This window comes from Dreissena polymorpha, chromosome 15, assembly GCF_020536995.1.
Source record: "Dreissena polymorpha isolate Duluth1 chromosome 15, UMN_Dpol_1.0, whole genome shotgun sequence".
NCBI lineage: Eukaryota > Metazoa > Mollusca > Bivalvia > Myida > Dreissenidae > Dreissena > Dreissena polymorpha.
In genome coordinates, this window is record NC_068369.1 from 13,380,758 (window position 1) to 13,404,229 (window position 23,472).

At 35.8% G+C, this 23,472-nt stretch overlaps 1 non-coding gene across 1 annotated transcript; it reads right to left on the minus strand.

Annotated features, from left to right (window-relative positions):
• Positions 1-1,766: 1,766 nt before the first annotated feature.
• On the minus strand, positions 1,767-1,856 carry Trnav-gac (transfer RNA valine (anticodon GAC)). The gene is given in 2 exon segments: positions 1,767-1,802; positions 1,820-1,856. It is a non-coding gene; the product is annotated as a tRNA-Val (tRNA).
• Positions 1,857-23,472: the final 21,616 nt, after the last annotated feature.

Consider the following 23,472-nt stretch of genomic DNA (forward strand, 5'->3'; position numbering starts at 1 on the left):
TTTAAATTTATATTTAAAATCTATATTTAGTCGGGGAAAAAACCGATCCAAGGGTTAGTGGTTCGAGCCTTGGTGCGGCTTACTTTTTTCTTTCTTATTTTTACTTTATTTTTGTTTTATACTGGAGCACGTTATTTGCGATGTTTTAATTTATGAATTTAAAGCATAAAATGAAAAACTTCAAAAAAATGCAATTCACGTGTGAACAAGCCCCTTTAATGTATTTACAAGATAAGTATTGATGAAAAGCATCAAAGGGCGTCGGGAATTTGAGTGTAAAAGGCACTGAATGAAGTTACATGGAACGATTTTTTTCTACTGTTAATATTAATATATTGGCCGATTATTTTAAACAAAATAGAACAAAATACTGGTATAACCATTATCTATAATTTTGTGTTATAACTTACAAATAACCATTATTTATGTTGTTGTGTTATAACCCCCAAATAACCATTATCTATGATTTTGTGTTGTAACCCCCAAATATTTCATAGTTCATTCTATTTACATTGGTTTCCTTTTTTACTGGCATCCGTGTGCAGTTTTCATTAATGGAACAGAACTGTGTAGGTTTTAAAAAATCTGCTTCATCTTGTAAGCGTAATTTTATATTTTTCTCAGCTTCAAGGGAAGATGATTCTGAACTTATTCTTACGTTGATCACTTACGATACGGTGTGAGTACTCATTGATATGAAAACACTGTACAATTAAAAAAAAATTGAATGAAAACTGTAAATTGCATAAAGAAGCTGCATTTCACAATACTTAAAAATTCAGTAAAAGATCAAAATAGATTTATTGTTCCGATATTCATCATTTTCAATAGGGTTCGAGTAATACTAATATAAAAACACTTAACAAGTTTGGAAAGATTCAGACGAAAGTTGCGAAATCTTTTAAACAAGTGGAAATTGTTTATTTTGTCAAATTTAATAGAAAAAAATTCTGGACTTATTGTCCCGATGTTTCTCATTTTAAATGAGGTAAAAATGCTCATTGATATAAAGACACTGTAAGTTTGGAAAGAATCTGATGAAAAATGTTGACATAATCATCTAACCAAGCAGTTTTTCACTTTTATTTTAAAATTCAAAGAGACATAATTCTGGACTTATGGTCCGATAATGCTCATATAGAGTTTGGGTTGGGTCCTCATTGATAAAAAAAAACCTGTGCAAGTTTGGGAACAATCGGATGAAAATTTTGGAACAACGATTTCAAAATTTCTCAACTTCTAAACAAGATAACAATGGACGTAATGGTCGGATAAAGCTTAAGGGTCCATACCACCTGGGTAGTAATACGTGTCGCGCTTCTTGCTCTATATGTGGTTCTTAAAAAAACCTCAGAGGAGTGCTTTACTCTAGGGAAACGGGTTGCTGGGACACAACTCCTCCTTGATAAGCGGCTGCTTCCTTTATCGCAACTCATTGTTACAATCAATAATACGTGTCGCGCTTCGCGCTCTATATGTTTTAGGGATAGTACTTAGGGCCTATGATAGACAATCATAAAAAAAACATGGATATTATATGTGTTGTTTGCATTTATTTGTTAATATAAAAACACGTGTATTTTTTATAAGATATTTAAGTGGCGTAAGAAATTTTAATTAACGTTGTAACAACGCGGCATCCATTAATTTTAATAAAAATGTCCAATTGTAGTAAAATGGATTTTAAAATGTCTACATAAAATATAGTTTTATTATATTTATTAACCTGACAGAAAAAAAAGTCAGCCGCCGAACTGTTTCGTTCGTGCCGGAACCCGGGATTGAACCGTGGGCCTATAGAAGATTGTTGCGTAAACAACGTCCGTCTAACGCTCTCCCAACTGAGCTATTCCGGCTGACATCATTTATGTACTGCTATTTGGTGAAGTTGTGTATAGCGATCGTTATTATATGTCTATTAATAAACTAAATAGAGGATATTTGTTGGATTCGATGGAATATCGATTTTATTTCACGAGTGATCATATACAATAATATTTTCACGAGTGGTGCAGCCACGAGTGAAAATATGTATTGTTTATGATCACGAGTGAATTAAAATCGATATTCCATCGATTCCAACAAATTTTCTTTTTATTTTATGCTTTTTGCACCGTTTATATACATTTATAAAGAGTTTAATTGGATAATGTCGCTGGATTTATGACGTCATTTCGTCGAAAAAATGACGTCATTTTACAGTAAAACAGTGAAAAATATCGTTATTTTTCACTGTTATTTTTCACTGTTTCAAACAGTGAAATACCAGTTTTATTTCACTGATATTTCTCTATAAACCACCGGAAAGCATAAAATAAAACATTGTACGTTTTCGTACCACTACGCCTTTCAATAAACTTGCTTGCGCGATAGGTCGTCAAATATCGTACTTCATTGATTCTCCACTAAATAAGCAAGTTAGAAAAAACACAAAATAAATATATTTTCATTATGTTTTGTTTTTATACAAAACCAGAAAGTTTCGCGTATTTGCCCAGTATGTGTGATCTTTCCCCTGTGATCAGTTGTGGATCAGTTATTTATTAAAACAGTTAGCTTTGCATTATTGGCAATAAATGTTGTAAAAAATGTAATAGGCACAAATGCAGTACTTATTTACACCAATTTACACAAAAAATCACCACTATGCAAGATATTCTGACAACAAAAATATATACATTGATCCGTAAAATAACTTCTCCTTCCATAAGCGAAAAAAAAGCATTACATACTAGTCGCCGCTCTCCAGAACGACGCCAATAACATTGAAGAGACTGTTTGTCAGGAATACCGCCGCTTTGATTTTTTTATCATTTGGCAGGTACAGATAATTATCTCCCGTTAAAGCTTATTACTTCCCTTGGATTTGTTTTTTTGACCTTTGACCTTGAAAGATGACCTTGACCTTACACCACTCAAAATGTGCAGCTCCATGAGATACACATGCATTCCAAATATCAAGTTTATATCTTAAATACTGCATAAGTTATCACAAAACTTTTACTACGGTTAAAGTTTTCGGACAGAATGACAGACAGACAGGCAAAAACCAATATACCCCGATCATTCGATCCGGGGGCATAAAAATGACAACTGAACTTAAACAAGTACCTCTGGAATGCATTTGCTAATATTTATCACAATAATGAAAAATATATAAAACATCCATAAAAATTATAACATAAACCAGTACCTCTGGAATAAATTTGCTAAAGAAATGGAAAACAATACTGGATATCAACTTACTTTCTTGATATAATAACATGAAACAATAAAAGAATCACAATAATGTAAAAATAATGTAATAAAAGTATATAAAAAACAACATTAACCAGTACCTCTGGGATAAAAATGGTAAAAAAATGTAAAACAATACTAGATATCAAGTTTAATTTTTGGTAAATAACATATATTGACAACATTTAACAATAATAGGATCACAGTAATGTAAAAATGTATCCGCTTCAGGCTCTATGCCAATGACTGTGCAGAGCACCCGTCCTTTTTAGGACCCATCAGTCCAACTTAACAATTATCTGAAATGCAAAATCACAGCATAAATATACATTAAAAATAGGATAAAAATTTTAAATATTGCTAATCTCCTTTCAGCACTACATCTTACCATTATTTATTAATCCATATATTTTTCTATAGTACAGTTTTTAGCACTCCGCTGGTTTTTTTTACTCCGCTATTATACCTTTAAATATTATAACTTATTACTACACACATAAACATAAAAACAAACCAAGATGCATGCAACAAATGCTTACTGTATGTGTTAGCCTTGACCTCGTGACTTAGACCTAATGCCTCATAACTGGTTTGCATAATAGATCTCAATCAGATGCATGAACATGTTAAGTTTGGAGAACCAGGTATATAGTACCATATAGTTTTATTTTATGAGCAAGGTTTATAATTTGGGACAGACAGAATAAAATCTTATTCTCTGTATTTCTCGACATTGAAGTCACTAAATAGTATTATAATTAAATAATTCCAATGAACCAATATAACAAATTTATGAGAAATTAGGCACTTTCCATTTGTAAGTATATACACAAACGTTTGTGGTAGCTAGAGCTTTAGAATATTACAGACACAGTATTTAAACAATAAACAACTGTTTTGAGATTTTCCCCAATCAGCTGATCCGCAACTGCCATGTACACGAGGTGCAATTTCCATGCTTTTATTTCCATAAATCATTAACATATACTAAAATCACTTACAGGAATTTAAATAAAAATAATAAATTCATACTTAATGTACAAGCATTTATCTTTACCAAGGAAATGTGCTTCTAAATCGTCTTTCAATTGTTGACGCGTGTTATAGATAGACGGTGCGACGGTAAAATGACATGACTGTGATAGTTACCAAAGCGTGATTTTCAATGAAAACAACGTTGAAATAAGAAGCAAAACTTTGTTAATGCTTGTAATTGATCACATTTTCCACAAATCACAGTTATATTCATATGCCAATATCTTTTAGACTAATATTTCAATTAAATCATAAAGTTGATTCGGTATTACCCGAGATCCGGAACTACCCGATCGACTGTATTTGACCAGATAAATGTGTGGTTAATTATAAGTCATCAAAATGTTTTTTTTTCTAAGATTCTAACAATATGAGCGATGTTTTCATTCACATTTAAGGCTTTTTACTACCTTTCACTTTGTTTACAACTGTCAAAATAAGCGATTACGTTCTTGACCTCGCCCTGTTTTCTATTTTTATTTTTATCGATTAGGTTGCAAACAACTAAGTTGTTTTATGGTCAATTCGTACTGAAGCCAACTTGTAACTCGGTAACATTCAACAGCATTTATTGAGAATCATTTTATTCATAAATATAATACATCTATTTAGATTTTCTTTTTATTTCTTTTAAACAAATGACGCGAAGAAAATCAAATACATAGTCAGTCTGTGCTCTAAAAGCAGCAGAAAGAGAAGTCAAAAAAGGAAAATGTTTGTCCAGAGTATCAATAAGTATCAATCTTTTGATTAAATGAACAAAATATATTAGTAATGAATATCCACGTCAGTTGCAATGTAATTAAATTTATTTTACCAGTTACGTGTGTGCTGCAAATGTCTGATGGCTTGCTTTAGTGAACGTTCGATAATTGGTTCCAAACGGGTTGCAAAATGTAAACAGAACTAACTTCATTTGACCAACGTTAAGGTCGAGTTATTAACGCTTGCTTTCTTTACATGTTATAGATTTAAAAAATTGAAACACTTCGACAAATTAAATAAAGTCGGCAAAAAATCGTTCGAGAATTGGTACCCTGAGCTAGCATAAACGGGGTGTTCCTGGAATTGTTTATCATCGTATGAATAAGTATCGACTTATTTGTTGCGGCGTCTCATCAGGGTCCGCGCTGTTTGCTTAAAGGAATTTCTGTAAGAAAAATTCTAAATATAGAAATAAATATACTAGACATCCCTAATTTTGGAAATAAATTGATCCAATTTAAAAGGATGGAAGAGTCCACTAGGCATAAATGGATTAAACTGCAAGAAACATCACACGCGTTAAATTTAATAAGATATAACAATATAGAAGAAGGAGCAACATCAAGATAAAAGGAATGCAAGACAGTGAAAATGAAAACATGAAAAACACAGCTGAAATTAACCTACGAAAGGAAAACATCGATGTTACCCATAGAATAGGAACATACGACAAGAAAAAACAAAGACACATTGTGTTGAAAATCGTATCGCTCATGAAAATGAGCCAAATGTACGGCACGCCAAGCAACTCAGAAAACAAGCAAACCCAATATATGTCAATGATCATCTCACGAAATTAAACGCAAATGTGTTTGCTTGTGTACGAAAGAAAACAACACGCAGACATCGTGTCATCTGCGTGGGCCATAGACGGCGTAATATACTACCGATATAGTAACGGATTAGTCTATAACATAGCGCAGGGCCAATACAAATACTAGATGGGCCTACCTTGGCCTAATTAAACTTCACTTTACATCACATTTGAAACAGCTTTAAAGTAAAGATCAAAGAAATACAGATCTGAAAACGTCAAGAAACACATGAAATTCACGAGGATAACTGCTGATTATACATCATGTTTTTGAACAATTACAAAACAATATCGTGAACGTTTATTTTTTATTTAACCGAAGTACGTTAATATAATGCGTAGATAGTTGCATATTATCATAAACATTACTATATACCACCGAAATAGCGTACTTTTCCTGCTATTTAATATAGTTATCGTATACATATTGAATTTATCTATTGTAAACATTCCCTAGACATATTAATATTTTTATTTACAGCATTACGTAAATATATCATGACTTATTAGTGCCTTCAGTTTAAAGCTAAGCGTTTACCAGCTAAATACCCATGTCTTTCGAATCAAACCATTACCTATGTCTTCCACTTTTTAGCTTCTTTCTTTCAAGAATTTACCGATTGTTGCTCTATCTAGTGTAACGTGTCTTCGACCGAGCGTCGGTCTTTATAGTATGGTTCAGGCAATAACTCAAAGCACAATACAATAGTATATAATTTTCCTCAAGCTACCTTGCTTTATGATTGGTTGTTTATACAATGATTGGTTTGAAACAGTAAATCAAGTATAATCAAATGCTATAATCATATGACCTCGAACCTCACTATTTACGCTTATGACCTCGGGTCTATGTATGGAGACCTATGTCTCAGGACTATGTACGGAACCCTATGCCTCGGGTCTATGTATGGAGACCTATACCTATGCCTCAGGTCTATGTATGGAGACCTATTCCTGTTGACTACATATGTATGGAGACCTATGTCTTGGAGCTATGTATGGAGACCTATGTCTCAGAAAACTTCGTTATGACTCCGAGTCTGTGTGACTCGTTACCGTAGGTATGGAGCCTTGTAGTGTTTGTATGAAGGTATGTGACTTATATATCAACTTTTAGCGACCCGGGCTGCTGATGGGTAGGAATCCAGCTTCAATGCTCTCAGAACGTTTGAACAGGATAGCCAGTCTCTATGTGCCCAAAGTCCCTAATGTATGTTAATAATATAATTTAATTACCAATCTTCGCCATGTTCACTCGACGAAATCGGCAGTACAACTGACTATTCATAGAAGAAACGCGCGTTTTTTTTTTAATTTCTGCTCATGTGGCGTTACTCGAACATTTCCATAGTGATACAGTTGAGATCTACGTAATAGTGGTTTGACTTAATTATAAAGCATAATAAAGAGGTTCTGGTCTTTATCAACGCAATAAACATTTTTTAAACAAATGGATATAAAAACAACATACAACGATACATTTCTAGGCATATTTTTAACAATGGTCTTAACAATGTCAACAATGCTTACCGGAAATCAATGGACGCTTTTAATATATTAACTAAAAGGAACAATATTCCCAAATAAAAATGAACGTAAGTAAAGAACGGTGGTAGGTTAAAAATCAACACATTACCCACGCCTCCGATTTTAATCGTCCCGCTTATTCATGTATTTATATTATTTTTTATTTTTTTGTTTAAACAACATAACATGGCAAATCAAACAGTCTTAAAACGAACAACAATAATTAACAAAACATGATACTCTTTAATACTCTGTAACAGTAATATTCACTTTACCTAAGTGTCAACGATTAACAGAAAATAAAAAAAATCATACATTGCAATCTAAGCATAGTGTTGCATTGTGACATGGATAAAGAATGACTGCCTGTCATTACATGTGTGTCCGCACACATTACACCTCCAAGGCTGTCCATTAGTATGGCAACCCTGGTGGATAAAGAACTTTGCCATATCCTCAAAATATATGACACAAAAATTGCACTTGTGCAATTTGTTGCACTGACATTCGTTTAGCACTTGCACGGTGTCTCGTGTCTGTGTCCCCCTTTCAGCAACGATAACTGCATTCTGTGTACTCTTGGACAACACAGTCGACTTGAAAGGCATTCTCTCATACGTACCTTCGGTTTGTCATCCGCTCGAACGCCGCTACTGCGCAATCACTTCCCAGTCTCTACCTTATTAACACCTCCACACTGTTCATCAAGGATTTTGACTTGACAACTGGGTCCAGGGCGTTCGGACTCCGAACCTTTAGCTCGCTTGACCGGCGCTTGAACAGGAGTTGAAGCCGTCCTTTTCCTAACTGCCCTACCTAAATCGAGGTCACTAGCTTCGTCTGTAGAAGAGCCCTTCTCTTCCACACTGACCTCGGGATCTGAATCCCAGTCACTTTCGCCGTGATTTTCCTTATCAATCACTGCACTCGCGCAAGCACTGGCAGACTCAGAACATCCCTTGTCACTGCCCTGCGATATTTTATCGTGCCCCGTTCGGGCATAATGTCGTATAAGGTATACGACCTTCTTGAAGTTCACTCCACACTCTTTGCATGCGATTCTCTTCAAGGCACACGTCATAATATGGTCTCGGAAGCTCACCGTAACCGGTACATCATTTTTGCATACTGCAAACGAAGTGCAAGTACTTGCGGTAGTCTTCGTTTTCGCCATGGTCCTCTTTTTTGATCGAGCAGGCCTCATGCGTTTAGCACAAACGTCACAACCGCTCACATAGATCTTCACATCATGTCGTAGTCCAGGCCAGTAATATCGTTGTCTTATCTTTTCAAACGTTTTCTTAATACCAAGGTGTCCTGGTGCCTTGATACAATGCATGTGTTTCAACACAACTCGCCTTTGTTTGAACGGAACGATGACCTGCCAATACACACTATTTCCGCACTACTAAGTCATCTCTGACTTCGAGACGCTCCCATGGATTAAGTAGTGTCTTGAGGAAAGGACTGCATTTTGCAACGTCAGCATTATTTGGTCGTGCATTATCCAGGATCCACTGCTTCAGACGTGAAACATCTGCGTAAGCGTGCTGAGCTGAGACAATATCTAATATTATATCAGCATCCTGGGGTTTCCTCTGTTCGATGATATCCACTGTAGGTTTTACCTCTCTTGTGTCAGGACAATATTCACCGCACTGTCTAAATTGCCTCCAATTTAGATCATCAGCATTTCCATGCAACCGACGTGGTCTATGCTCTATCTTTAAATCCTACGACGCTGGTGTGCTATCCGCGCATCCTGAAGCTCCTTTGCTTTTGATAGAACACCTGTCTCCATTAATTAGTATCTGCGCAGATGCCAAATCAATATGACACTGATACTGCTTGAAAAAGTCAAGACCTAGCATGATTTCTCCATCAATATCTGCTATTACCGTCTTGATCGGGTATGTTTTTCCATTAATGCGTAGGTCTACTGTAGTTTGACCTTTGATAGTAAGCGGCGTTCCACATGCTGCGATAATGTCCTTGTCAAAACTGTTGAGTTCGGAACATTTTCCACGGTTCAAATTCCAGGTCTGTGTTGACATCAGCGAAAGTGTAGCTCCTGTGTCTATAAGACAGCTTACAGCAGAACCATCGATGTGTGCTGTTACGAAGAATAAGCCGGCCCCATTGAAATTGGATTTCTTAACTTCACCACCCTTGTCACCTGTACTTCGGTCCATTTTATGTGACGTATTCGTGTTTGACCTTTGGCTATTATTATACCTTCGAACATTAGTGCGCCTTGGGTTCCATCTAGGTGTTCGGAAGTTATTCCGTGGCCTATCTGAGCTAGTATTCCTATGTTGAAATGACCTCGTGGCACTATTACTTTGTCGTTTCCACTCACGGAACTCGTTTTGTTATTGTTGAATTGCAGACTGCAAGGACTTGAGGTCGTTCTGATGTTTGATCCGGCTATCGCCCTCCGCAGAACGTGTTGCCAGCAACTGACTTGAGGCAAGGTGCTTTTGTTCAGCTTTGTAGTAGGCTTCCATTTCGACTGCATGACGCACAGCATCATTCAGACTCGATGGTCTAGCCTGTTTGGTGCGTATCCTCAACTCTACGCTATGTAGCGAATCTTAAAATTGCTCTTTTGCAAGGATTTCTCTAACATCGGCTGGGGCAGTAGGGTAAGCCAAATTTGCCAGCCTTCTGATGTCCTGCGCTAGTTCTGACAAGTTTTCCAATGCACGCTGTTTTCGTTCTCGAAGCTGCACCCGGTACAATTCTGTTTGATTGGGCGGCTGAAACCTTTCTTGCAAAGCTATCACAAGCTCTGTATAGTCATCGCATTGTTTGGACAAATTCCCAAATACACCCTGTGCCTGACCTCTCAACGATACGGCAAGGTACAGTCCCTTCTCTTTTTCAGTCCATATGTTCAACTCTGAACAAGCATCGAAATGCGCTTTATAATCGGACCAGGACCCGAAACCATTATTCGTCGCAGGTCTCATTATAGCGGTACGCTCCTTGCTCGGGGTCTCCGATGTACTCCGTCTTTTGGTCACATAATTCGGGGTATCTTCAGCATATTTCGGGTCTGGTGCTCGAGTATGTTCCGAGATACATGGGCTAGACGCTTCTTGTTTCATACCCGCACTTCGGGACAGTCTTTTGTGGTCGGTCGACTCTGTGTCCATGCAATCCATTTCTAGCTGTAGCCCGGAGATCTCACTTTCTAGTCTGAGCCTCTGGTTTTGTATTCGAAGTTGCTCTAGCTCTTCATATAACGCATCGAGCTCTCGGTCTCCGCCTGAAGCCATACTGTTGCTGTGGGTAATGGATAACGGTCTGATATCCTGCTGCTATCCCACAGCTGCCACCAAATTATGTAACGGGTCTTCGACCGAGCGTCGGTCTTTATAGCATGGTTCAGGCAATAACTCAAAGCACTATACAATAGTATATAATTTTCCTCAAGCTACCTTGCTTTATGATTGGTTATTTATACAATGATTGGTTTGAAACAGTAAATCAAGTATTATCAAATGCTATAATCATATGACCTCGAACCTCACTATTTACGCTTATGACCTCGGGTCTATGTATGGAGACCTATGTCTCAGGACTATGTACGGAACCCTATGCCTCGGAACTATGCATGGAGATTCTATGCCTCAGGTCTATGTATGGAGACCTATTCCTCGAGACTACATATGTATGGAGACCTATGTCTCGGAGCTATGTATGGAGACCTATGTCTCAGAACACTTCGTTATGACTCCGAGTTTGTGTGACTCGTTACCCTAGGTAAGGATCCTTGTAGTGTTTGTATGAAGGTATGTGACTTATATATCAACTTTTAGCGCCCCGGCTGCTGAGAGGTAGGAATCCAGCTTCAAGGCTCTCAGAAAGTTTGGAGAGGATAGCCAGTCTCTATGTGCCCAAAGTCCCTGATGTATGTTAATAATATAATTTAATTACCTATTTTCGCGATGTTAACTCGACAAAATCGGCAGTACAACTGACTATTCATGTGTGTGTATCAGAGTTTATTTACAGGTCCTACCGTCCTCTTCACGAGGTCCTTATAGTCCGACCTGTCCCTGTGACCTTTCAGGGGAGAAAGAATAATTTTAGCCAAAGTAGGTCATATTTACCCCGGCTGCCCGTTTATTCGCCAAAGATATAATTTAGATCCAAATAGACCAGTGCACGGTGGCCAATGAGACCTTAATGTGCAATGGTAGACAATAGACAATCTTAAAGACAAAACTCTGTCTGGACGCAGCTCCCAAGGGTCTGCAGCTCGCCGCTCTGCCTTTATGGCCATGCTCGAACTCACCGGCCGTCGTCTTCATCCCCGAGACGGTTTCCCCAGCACGTTGAGCGTACTGAAGTTCCCTCTAAGAAGATCCTCTGCGGGTGACTCTCGCCTCGGTCGCGACGCGCACGCTCCAGCTGCTGACCGAGCACTGACTATTCATAGAAGAAACGCACGCTTTTATACTTTCTGCTCATACGGCGTTACTCCGACATTTCCATAGTGATTCAGCTGAGATCTACGTAAAACCGGAAATCAATGGACGCTTTTAATATATTAACTAAAAGGAACAATATACCTAAAGGAAAATGAACGTAAGCAAAGAACGGTGGTAGATTAAAAATCACCACACTTGTCTCTAAAGTTAGATCGACTCATTATCGGGAGTCGAAACATACTTAGGTATATAATACAAAGTATACGATCTTTAAGTATCGCTTATTACAATAAATGTACAACACTTGAATCAAATGCGACAGTGAGTACTTAACCCGATGGCTAACCTAATACATTTCACTTTCGTTAAATTAGGCCAACCTTAAAGCGGACAAGATTGTATGCATGTCATTTAATTGCGATGACTAACGTTTTTGTAAGCTTAAGTGAACATAGAGCATAGCAATACCTTGAAATATATTTACACCAACCCATGCTGTAAACTAGATGTTGAACATACACTAATCAGCTAATACATACATGTTACACTGTAATGATACAACAAAACACTGAATATTTGAAATAAGAATAATATAGTTTGTTATATATTGTGCATATGAAAAAATAGTTAAATATTTGAATTAATTTCAAACGATATTTAAAGATATATATACACTTGTGGTTATTAAGTAGTGTTTATCCCTTTTTTGTTTTGATGTTGTTGTTGTCTTTTGTGAACTTGCCAAAGCAAATATGCGCCTTTAAAATAGTGCATTGCGTATCAAATGGTTATTGCTTTTGTAGGATAAAATTAATTTATTGTGTTTACTAGTAAATAGCACGGAATGTTTGAAAATGAAGCTTCGTTAGAGTGCATTTACCGCTTTTGTGAAAAATTCCAAAAATAATATAATACGCCCTTGAAATAACGCACTGCCGATCCTAATGTTATAACTCTACATGGTGCAGGATCACGTGACTTTGTGGGGTTCCCTTTTAACTTTAATGTATGTAAACCCGACGGTAAGTGGTGCTTTATTTCAAATAACTTTTTAAAACAATTGTTTTTAAGAATTTCAACTAGTGCATAAATGACAGATTTTTTTTGCTGCTTATGACAATGTGAAATACATCAGAATCACTTTATTTAACAAGCCCGTGTTCTTTTTCGAATTTCGATTTGTACTACACGTTTATGCTTCACGCAACGTGAAATTTTGTCACCGATTTCAGACGTATTCAAGGGTTTATTCTTATACCTTAAGACATTGGCACAAACTGCAAGAAAAAGTGTCTTTTAGGCACTAACGATTTTTGCAAATGTATTTCAATAACTTGAGATATTTTCAAAAATAAGGTTCTGAACGGTGTGATTTCATTCGTCCAGCCCGTGTGTAAATGCCTGAAAACCCCATTGATTATACACACTGTCTAAAGGCTTAATTCATATAATGTGATTCTTTGTAAATAATACAATTACGGATATACGCTGGGAGACTTTTCTAACGCAACACTTTTTCAAACTTGAATATCTCAGTAATGAGTTGAGATTTCGATTTAAAATTGCACATGTAATCATTTGACTATATTCTGTGCAAAATAACGATAAAATCATTCATAATAGACAATCGCGCCCTAGTGCACGTTGGCAAGGTGTGGTTTAATCTGTTGGCACGTGGAAATTATGATATGATATACTGTTATTCCAATTTCTTAATTTAAGGTATCACAGGAAAACATAAAACTAATTTAAAAATAAAAAATTCTCGTATAAAAATTGTTGCATGTTGCAGGCTACTTTCTCCACTTGCTAAAGCATCCCATCGTCACGGATGAATGATTTTATCGTTTGCTTGGACATACTGTAGTATAATGATCACATGTACTTTTTTTTTAATCAAAATATTTACTCATGACCAAGATATTTAAGTTTGAAAAATGCTGCGTTAGAAAAGTTATTTAGTGTAGTACAATGCTATATAATTCCAATTTAATTTCAATTTCATCATACTAGGTGGGTGCTTACTCTAGGAAAACATAACATTAATTTAAAAACAGAAATGACACGTATTAATATTTAGGTGCGCAATGTTGCAGTCGGGTCGGTCATTAAGACGTGTAAGTTAATACGTTTAACTTTTAACATTTATATTTTAATTTGTACGATTTTGAGAATTTTACTTTTGCACTGATTTTTTTAATTTGATATTTTTGAGTTTTTAATGTTGATCCATTTCAATTAAATTTACATGAAGTATTAGATATGTGTTGAATTAGTCCTAGTCGCAATTTCTACAAAATCCGTTCTCAAATATGGGAGCTGTATTAATTTGATTACGTGATGCGTTAGAAAAGTCTCCAAGTGTTTTCTAAATGATAGATGACACGATATTTTGATTTGTGTTTTTTCCTGTGTGAAACTGTCATTGTACAGAAGATATAGCCGTATGTGTACACTAGCGTCTCACATAATTAGATTATTTGGTATTATTCATATGCCAAACAATGTATGTAATAATAATACCCAAGATTATATGTAATTTATACTAGTAGAAGACAAAATGGTATGTTTGCTGCTTGTATTTTTTCTTACAATAAGATATAGCTATAGATTACTTTGTATTATTCGTATGACAAACAATACATATATTCAAAGATGATGTGTAAGTCATATCTGTAAAAGAAAAAAGGCGTATTTACTGCTTCTCTGTTTTCACAATGATCTATAGCTATGGAGTTGTTCTCTTTTGATACGTGCTGAACTTGTGAAATAAGTCAATTTTACTTGTATGCTGACAGTATTGTCTTTTATTTGATCGTATATACACTGTAGACGACAGATCAGTTAAATTTCAAGTTTTTGATTTAATTCTCATTAGATCTAGCTCGTTCTTTTGTTGTTTGTTTTTAATGTGTTATGATAGCCGGTAAAAGAAAATAATTTAAACCAAGTAGTTACGAATAAACAAATACATACTTCACTAACCCTCCAACACAGATTCACTCACTCTCTCTCTCTCTCTCTCTCTCTCTCTCTCTCTCTCTCTCTCTCTCTCTCTCTCTCTCTCTCTCTCTCTCTCTCTCTCTCTCTCTCTCTCTCTCTCTCTCTCATATATGGCTTTAAACACTGTCTTGACTTTTGTGCAGCACTTACTTTTCTTCTGGATAACTTGTTCGTTGAATTTAATGGTAAAATATTTAAACAAATTATCGGCGTTCCTCTGGGTACTAATTGTGCGCTGATCCTTTTTATATTGTTATGACAGCGAATTTATGTTAGAATTATCTCAAACTAAACAACTAGATTTGATTCAATGTTTTAACCTTACTAGTAGGTACATTGATGACATACTTAATTTAGATAATCCATTCTTTGAACAATATATTCACAAAATCTACCCAAACGAACTAGTCTTAAATAGATCGTGTCAATCCAATACAGACGCTGCGTATTTAGACCTACATCTTACTATTAAAAATAATATGATTAAAACTAGTTGATACGACAAACGGGACGACTTTAACTTTGAAATTGTGAATTTTCCGTTCCTAGATGGTAACATCCCTAAAGATCCATCCTACGGTATTTACATTTCGCAATTAGTACGTTATGCCAGAGCATGTTCATGTATCAAAGATTTTAATGATCGTAATCGTATATTAACGAAGAAATTGCTAAAACAATGTTTTTTGTATCGTAATCTAAGAAGTAAATTCGCTAAATGTCACTCAAAGTATGGTGATTCAATTTCAAAATATAATGTTTCTTAAAAATGGCATTTAACTAATAGAATTTCCCACCATCATTTTATGGAGATGTTTTGAAGCGTGTTCGCAAATAAAAATATTTTGAAGAAAATGTTTATATTAAACTTTTAAATTTAATTTACTCGTTTTTATCAAAAGGATATGATGCTAACGTACTTAAACACGTGCTTGTTGGTTTTCGATTCACTATATCTTTTTTCTCTTAAAATTTGGAATCATTAAAGTGATATTATGGGCATATTTCACTGTTGAATAGGGCTGATAAGAATTAACAGGTCAAAATAATTAGTTTAAATGTGGTAATTGACCAATTACCTACAACTCATCTTGCTACCAGTTGTTTATAAAAATATATATTATATTTGATTTTACATGACTCACTTAGTCCTCTGAGCCAAAATGATTCGTAAAACAAAATTGTGTCTTTGTGTCGTATGAACAAATCTGCATGAAAATAACATTTAGACTCACATCGTAAATCGAATCATTTCTGTCGTCAGTGGTCAAAACACCAATATACTGTTTGATGCCCGTGAGATCATTTTAATGGAATTACCATTTTTATACGTATGATTCTTAATATTTAATTACCTAAGCTTGTTTCAAGCTTGTTTTATTGGTAATTCAATTTTACAGTACCGCCCCTTTAATATTTTTAATTTACAGTACTGCCCCTGGATTTTGTTCACGTCATCGTGTCTTCGCTTGTCAATTACGTCATACGATACTCTTTCTCTGTTCCTGGCTAGAGACAGTAGACAACATACTAGTAAACAAGGCATTGCTTTTGTGATTAAAAGTAATTAAGGTTTCACATGCGATAACTTCAATGAAATAATAACTTTTAAGAGAGCAAGTACAGATATCAAAATACACGAAACACAATTAACATTTAATCAACGTTTACGGTCCTAACACAGATGATTCCAAATTTTACGAAACATTACAAACCTTTATAGCTAATAACCAAGATCAAAAACAATATAGTCGGTTGTAATTTCAATGTTGTTCTTGACCCATTATTAGATAAAAGGAATGGAAACCTTTACACCCATTCTTGAAATATAGAAACATTTTGAATTACATAATTGAAAACTACAATATAATAATAAATAGACATCTGGTGTACAGTAAATCCCAACGAGAGCAAATTTACCTAGCACCCAAACACAAAACCAACAATATTTTGCAGACCAGACTATTGTTTAAAATCTGGGTAACTTTGCAATATTATTTATAGATGTAGCATAAAACCAGGATTTATGACTGACCACTCTCCAGTTGAACTTTCAAGTATCCTGGGCCTCGTTCAATTTGTATTTTATGCAAATACAACCTAAAAGAGGCCCAGGATACTTTAAAGTTAATACAGCATATTATTAGATATACAATATTAATCACAAATTAAACAGGAAATATTCAATACAGTTCAAAATAATAAAGATGCAACCCCAAACACCTTATGGGAAATAAATACACTACTTTCTAAATCAGAAGGAACAAGAGATGTGTTTGTCAGAAACACAATTCCCCCTGCTGCACCGCTTTGAAACAAAAATAAAAATTGATAATATCCCTTTTAAAAATATTACGTCCATTGTGAAAATGATCTGTACCTGCCAACTTGTTTAAAATAGAAATTATCTTCCTTGAAAGCTTGTAACTTCCCTTAGATTTTGTTTTTTGACCTGTTACCTTCAAGGAGGACCATGGCCTTGACCTTTCACCACTCAAAATGTGCAGCTCTAAGATATACACATGCATGCCAAATATCAAGATGCTATCTTTAATATTGCAAAAGTAATTGCCAATGTTAAAGTTTTCGGACAGACGCACAGACGGACTGACAGTTCAACTGCTATATGCCATCATACCGGGGGCATAACAACAATTGTGTGACGGATTACTTTATGAATATGAATGTGGATTAGCATTTAAAGAAATGCAAAATAATAAAAGTCCAGGATCTGATGGCATCACTATCGATTGTTATCAAATATTTTGGAATGATATTAAAACACATTTAATTAATTTTCACTGAACTATTATTTTAACATCGCAAACTACGCTTCAAAAACAACGTATACTTTCACTCATTCCAAAACCTGGAAAAAGCTTAGAATCTTTGTCAAACTAGCGCCTGATTAGTCCACTGAACAGAATAGAAAAAAGCTACTTGCTGCCGGGGTAGGGGCACCGTCCGTCCTCACACCTGACACAACGTCTACACCTGAACTCATACAAAACATATCTTCAGTATTGTTGGGGGTATGTCTTTCAAAAAATACATGGATAGCCATGGTGCACCCACGTGCTCTATATTTTTATCATGGAAAATCAGCCCATTTGGGGGTCTGAATGTCACGAGTTTTTGCGGCCAATTCCGTGATTTTCAACACAAATTAACAACTAAACTGCAATTACCAGTTCATTAAACACTGTCTGTTTTACTGCACCACTAACCAGATATTTGACCTTCACCGAAGAATCCTAGGGTCATCCGCGTGTTTTTTTGACAGAAATTTAATTAAGTGGAGGCACCTTTAAAATGCATGCAACACTCAAACTTCCACTGTTTGAATACAATAACACACTGTTAAACATAACAGCAAATGTTAAAATCACAAGTCAACAGTAGACCCATGAACAGATGCAGGGTAACGGGTGCATCTGCATAATGTAGGTCTCAACATCTTGGTCAGAAAGACTGCACTCAAAATGTCGCTTGCTACAGTGTAGCATTCGCTGTCATTGGCCGGGAGCCAGTGTAGCATTCGCTGTCAACGGCCGGGGGCCAGTGTAGCATTCGCTGTCATTGGCCGGGAGCTCCTTCACTTCCTCACAGCCGCCTACTCCTTCAATTGTGACAATAATGTTGTCTATCGAAGACTCAGCAACATGAAAGCACATCATAATACATGTAGTATACTCATTATAACTCGTTATTGCTAAAATATGTAATGAAGTTCTAATTTCAATTAAAGCCCATTGATGTCCCCTGTTCATAATGTTCTCTACCGAAAAAAAGTATAAAATTATAAAAGGCCCACAATATATGAACACAAATTATATGGGCCCAGTAACAAAAATGCCACTAGAAATATTTTGCTACTGCCACTGCAACTTCCGAGGAAGTTCAAGTCCCAGCTTATGCATTTCTGTAGGAAACATGTCAGCTCGCAAAAGTTAAGTACCGAAAATATTTCCTGACCGATTAACTGACGTATTGATGTAGAACACCATGAATGTCTCCGATCCATGCGGAAACAATGTGTGACTGGCGGAAAGAATGACGTACATCGAGATGGAAAGAAATGAGTCGTGGTCTGAGAAAACTGGGCATAATGCCTGTGCGTAAAGTGTCGTCCCTGATTAGCCTGTGCGGACTGCACTTTCCGCTTTTATGGTATTTTTAGTTTCGATAAAGTCCCTCCTTACCGAAAATCAAGTTTAGGCGGAAAGTGTCGTCCCTGATTAGCCTGTGCGGACTGCACATGCATTATGCCCAGTTTTCTCAGAACGCGACTCAAATACTTTTCAGGAGAAGGTCGTTTAAGACCCACACAAAATCAGTTGGATCAGTTAGAATTGGGACAGACATTATAATTTATGTGCTAAAATAAAGAAATACCTTGGACTTATTTCTCTGAATCAGCAGTATGGTATAACTTATGCTTATTACTTATAATTTGTTTTAACCCTTTGCATGCTGGGAAATTTGTCGTCTGCTAAAATGTCGTCTGCTGAATTTCTAAAATTTGCATTTTCTTCGATTTTTTTTTCAAAGAATACTATCAGAATAGCAAACAGTTTGGATCCTCATGAGACGCCACGTTCTGTGGCGTCTCATCTGGATCCAAACTGTTTGCAGCCACGTTCTGTGGCGTCTCATCTGGATCCAAACTGTTTGCAAAGGCCTTTAAAATTCGGTTCCACCGCCATTCTTTTGTTTGATCTAATCCTGTTATTATACAACATTTGTTGTTTAAGACTTAAGTTTAAATAAAAGTACTTTTTCTCTCTGAAACAATGTTTTAAATGAAAATGCATTTAATATTAAATATAAATGAATACAACACACACTATATTGACAATATGTCATTTTCAAATTTAAGCTGAAGCTATGGTTTATGCTCCCTTGTTTAGGGAAAATAAAAATTAATACATCGTTTTTTTCCTCAATATTTTGGGAATGGTACCAGTACAAGTCTAAATGGGAAAGAAATATGCTTTCTACGAGGAATGTTGAATATGATCACTTTCGTTAAAAGGTGTCAAGAGGATGTAAGACCAATAAATTAAATGAACAAACTCTTACTGCAGCTTATTTAATGTAATGATACCTTCTTGTATTAAGGTCAGATCATAATTGTTTAATGGTCGACTGTTCACGGATACTTGAGATTTAAAGCACTGTAGTTTCATTGTTGTTCCAAAACTTGCATGAAATATGCACAGATAAAAAATGCATCCTAGATGGTTGCCAATGTAATTAGTGTTATGAGCTAAAATCATTTCAGTTCTGCTTGTTACCATATGTTAAAACTACTAATACAAAAGCGTTAAATTGTAATGAAAAAAAAACACACACAGAATTAATAATGGTGCAACCAAATGCAGAAGCGATGAATAGTCACTGATTTGAGTTGCAGTAGATCCTTGTTAAAAACGAAAGTAAAATATTATCAATATTTTAAGGTGTTAATGGATTTTCCTTTTATTTGGGACGCTTTTCGTTCGTATTGGGGCAACAATTCAGAAAACCGGATTAAGAATGGTACTGATTTCTGTTACAGACTCTCAAATTGAGTAGAGTTTATAAAAACTATGATGTTATGTGCAAACAGTGGTCTAGTGGAAGAATGCTGGTCTAGGAACCGTAAGGTCCTTGGTTCCAATTCCGCTTAGAGCACTTGATTTTTCTGGGCAAAAAATTAATCTCTCGCTTGCTCCTCGCCACCTAAGTGTTCAAATGGGTAACGGTGAGGCAAATAAGCCAATGTGCCGTTGCTGCAAATTGCGTCGAGTGTAAACGGCCAACTTACATCCCAGGGATCATGGATTGAATATGAAAGTCGGCAGTCATCATAGCACCGGACCTTTTACCTGTATGACACTTTGTGACGTCAGCGCCAGGGAAGCCTCCCCTTTGTGTTGGTTCGTTATCACATTGGTGACCTGGATGTATGTTCCCGGTCTGTGGGCCATATCGCAGGCCTCTCGCCACCAGAATGTGAGCTTTACTCATCTGCGACTATCACTAAGGGTAATGTCCTTTTTTTTAGAAACCCCAACACTCACTTCTCTTTCAATGAAGTCCTTGAAAAGTGAAAAAAACTCAATTCGATAACACGGAAGAATACGATCTTGTGTTTCCATTCCGGACAATATAATTCCCCTTTTTGCGCCCCGAAATGTTATTACATGTATTTTCAAGGGAAGCTTATCCGTATGTTTTTATGCCCCCCTTCGAAGAAGAGGAGGTATATTGTTTTGCACATGTCGGTTGTTGGTCCGTCGGTCGGTCCGTCGGTCGGTCCGTCCACCATATGGTTTCCGGATGATAACTCGAGAACGCTTAGGCCTAGGATCATGAAACTTGATAGGTACATTGATCATGACTGACAGATGATCCCAATTGATTTTCAGGTCACTATGTCAAAGATCAAGATCACAGGAACTCGAAACAGTAAAATGGTTTCCGGATGATAACTCAACAACGCTTGGGCCTAGAATCATGAAACTTCATAGGTACATCGATCATGACTGGCAGATGAACCCTATTGATTTTCAGGTCACTAGGTCAAAGGTCACAGTGACTCGAAACAGTAAAATGGTTTCCGGATGATAACTCTACAATGCTTAGGCCTAGGATCATGAAACTTCATAGGTACATTGATCATGACTGGCAGATGACCGCTATTGATTTTCAGGTCACTAGGTCAAAGGTCAAGGTCACAATGACTCGAAACAGTAAAATGGTTTCCGGGATGTTTACTCAAGAACGCTTAGGCCTAGGATCATGAAACTTCATAGGTACATTGATCATCACTGGCAGATAACCCCTATAGATTTCCAGGTCACTAGGTCAAAGGTCGAGGTCACAGTGACTTGAAGCAGTAAAATGGTTTCTAACGTATTCACACAATGGCTGCCATTACAACTGACAGCTCATGGGGGATATGCGTGTTTTACTAACAGCCCTTGTGTTAAACATGCAATGAAGAGTAAGCGTCCTTGGTAACATTGGGGGTCACACTGGAAAACCAAAGATATATAAATAAAGTTCCGACAAAACAATGAAAATTATCGATAATTTTTACAGTAAAACAGTGAAATATCCGTTTTAATATTAACTGATATGTCTCTATAAACCATCGAAGGGCATAACATAAAATCGCTTATTTTTTAAAAGAAAAGTAAAAACATTAATAGAACAACATAAACAACAGTTTTATTCCCAAGAAAAAATATTTAACTGCAAATAAACATATAAAAATGTGTGTTTTCAAATCTTCAAATCTTGCGTATATCGACGGATACTCATACTGCTGTTAAGTCCTAGATAATAAAATCTTTGGACAGGCCAATGCTTTACAATGATGTTGACCAACGTTTTAATATATAAATATTGACACACAGTCTGACTCAACATTTCTTAGCGCCAACAGCCTAAAAATCTTACATTGACCACAGCCAATAATAACGAATATAAAGCTGCGCTATGCTAGAAAATCGTGGAAGTAAAACATGTTCAATTTAAGAAGACATGTACAGGAAGTGATACACATACTCCGAATCTATGGAAAAATGACTTTCGAACGATTTTTATACTATGATTTGTACAATGTAACGTTGCAGTCAATCTTTATTTAAATGTACTTCTCGATAAAATATTAACTGCGATCAATTAACTACATTTGTTGTAAGGAAATAAACTAAGTGTTCTGTAAAAAAATGACACTTGAACATGTGTTAAGAAAATGACAAAAATATACTAAAAATAAGCTCAAACATATGCACAATGTTTTAATACTATCTGGTAATGTTCCTGATTTCGTGGAAATCCAAACAAAGTATACTTGTAAACGGATGCTGGAAATAACTGAGAAATTGTGTAACGTACCTTATATCGGTTATCATATGAGCCTCGTTCTGGGAAAACTGGGCATAATGCTTGTGCTTAAAATGTCATCCAATATTATCCTGTGCAGTTCGCACAGGATAATCAGGAACGACACTTTCCACTTTAATGACATTATTCGTTTAAATGAAGTCTCTTCTTAGTAAAAATCCAATTAAGGCGGAAAGTGTCGTCCCTGATTAGCCTGTGCGGACTACACTTTCCGCTTATATATTTTTTGTTTCTATAAAGTTTCTTCTTAGCAAAAATCCAGTTTAGGCGTAAAGTTTCGTCCCTGAGTAGCCAGTGAGGACTGCACAGGTTAATCTGGGACGACACTTTACGCGCATGCACTAAACCCCCTTTTCTCAGTGCACGGCCCATATATACATGTATTCCGATTACCGCACAATTAGAGTAAATTATCCACCTAAATTGTACTTCACTTTCAATCGAATTTTATACTATAGTTTGTACACTGTAACGTTTCATTCAATCTTTATGTATATGTTCTTCTCGATAAAATATGTACATGTACAGTGATCAATTGACTACATTTATTGATAGGAAATAAACTAAGTGTTCAATATTGTGCATTGAATCTTTATAATACAATGCAATTTTTAATGATACAATTTAATTAAACATAAAGAGAATTATAAAGGAATATCAAAAATTGTCAGTCATATTTAACAATAAAGCAAATTAAAATGAGTTACCGGTAAGTACACATTGTATGCATCGACAAATGGAATTGTTTAGGAT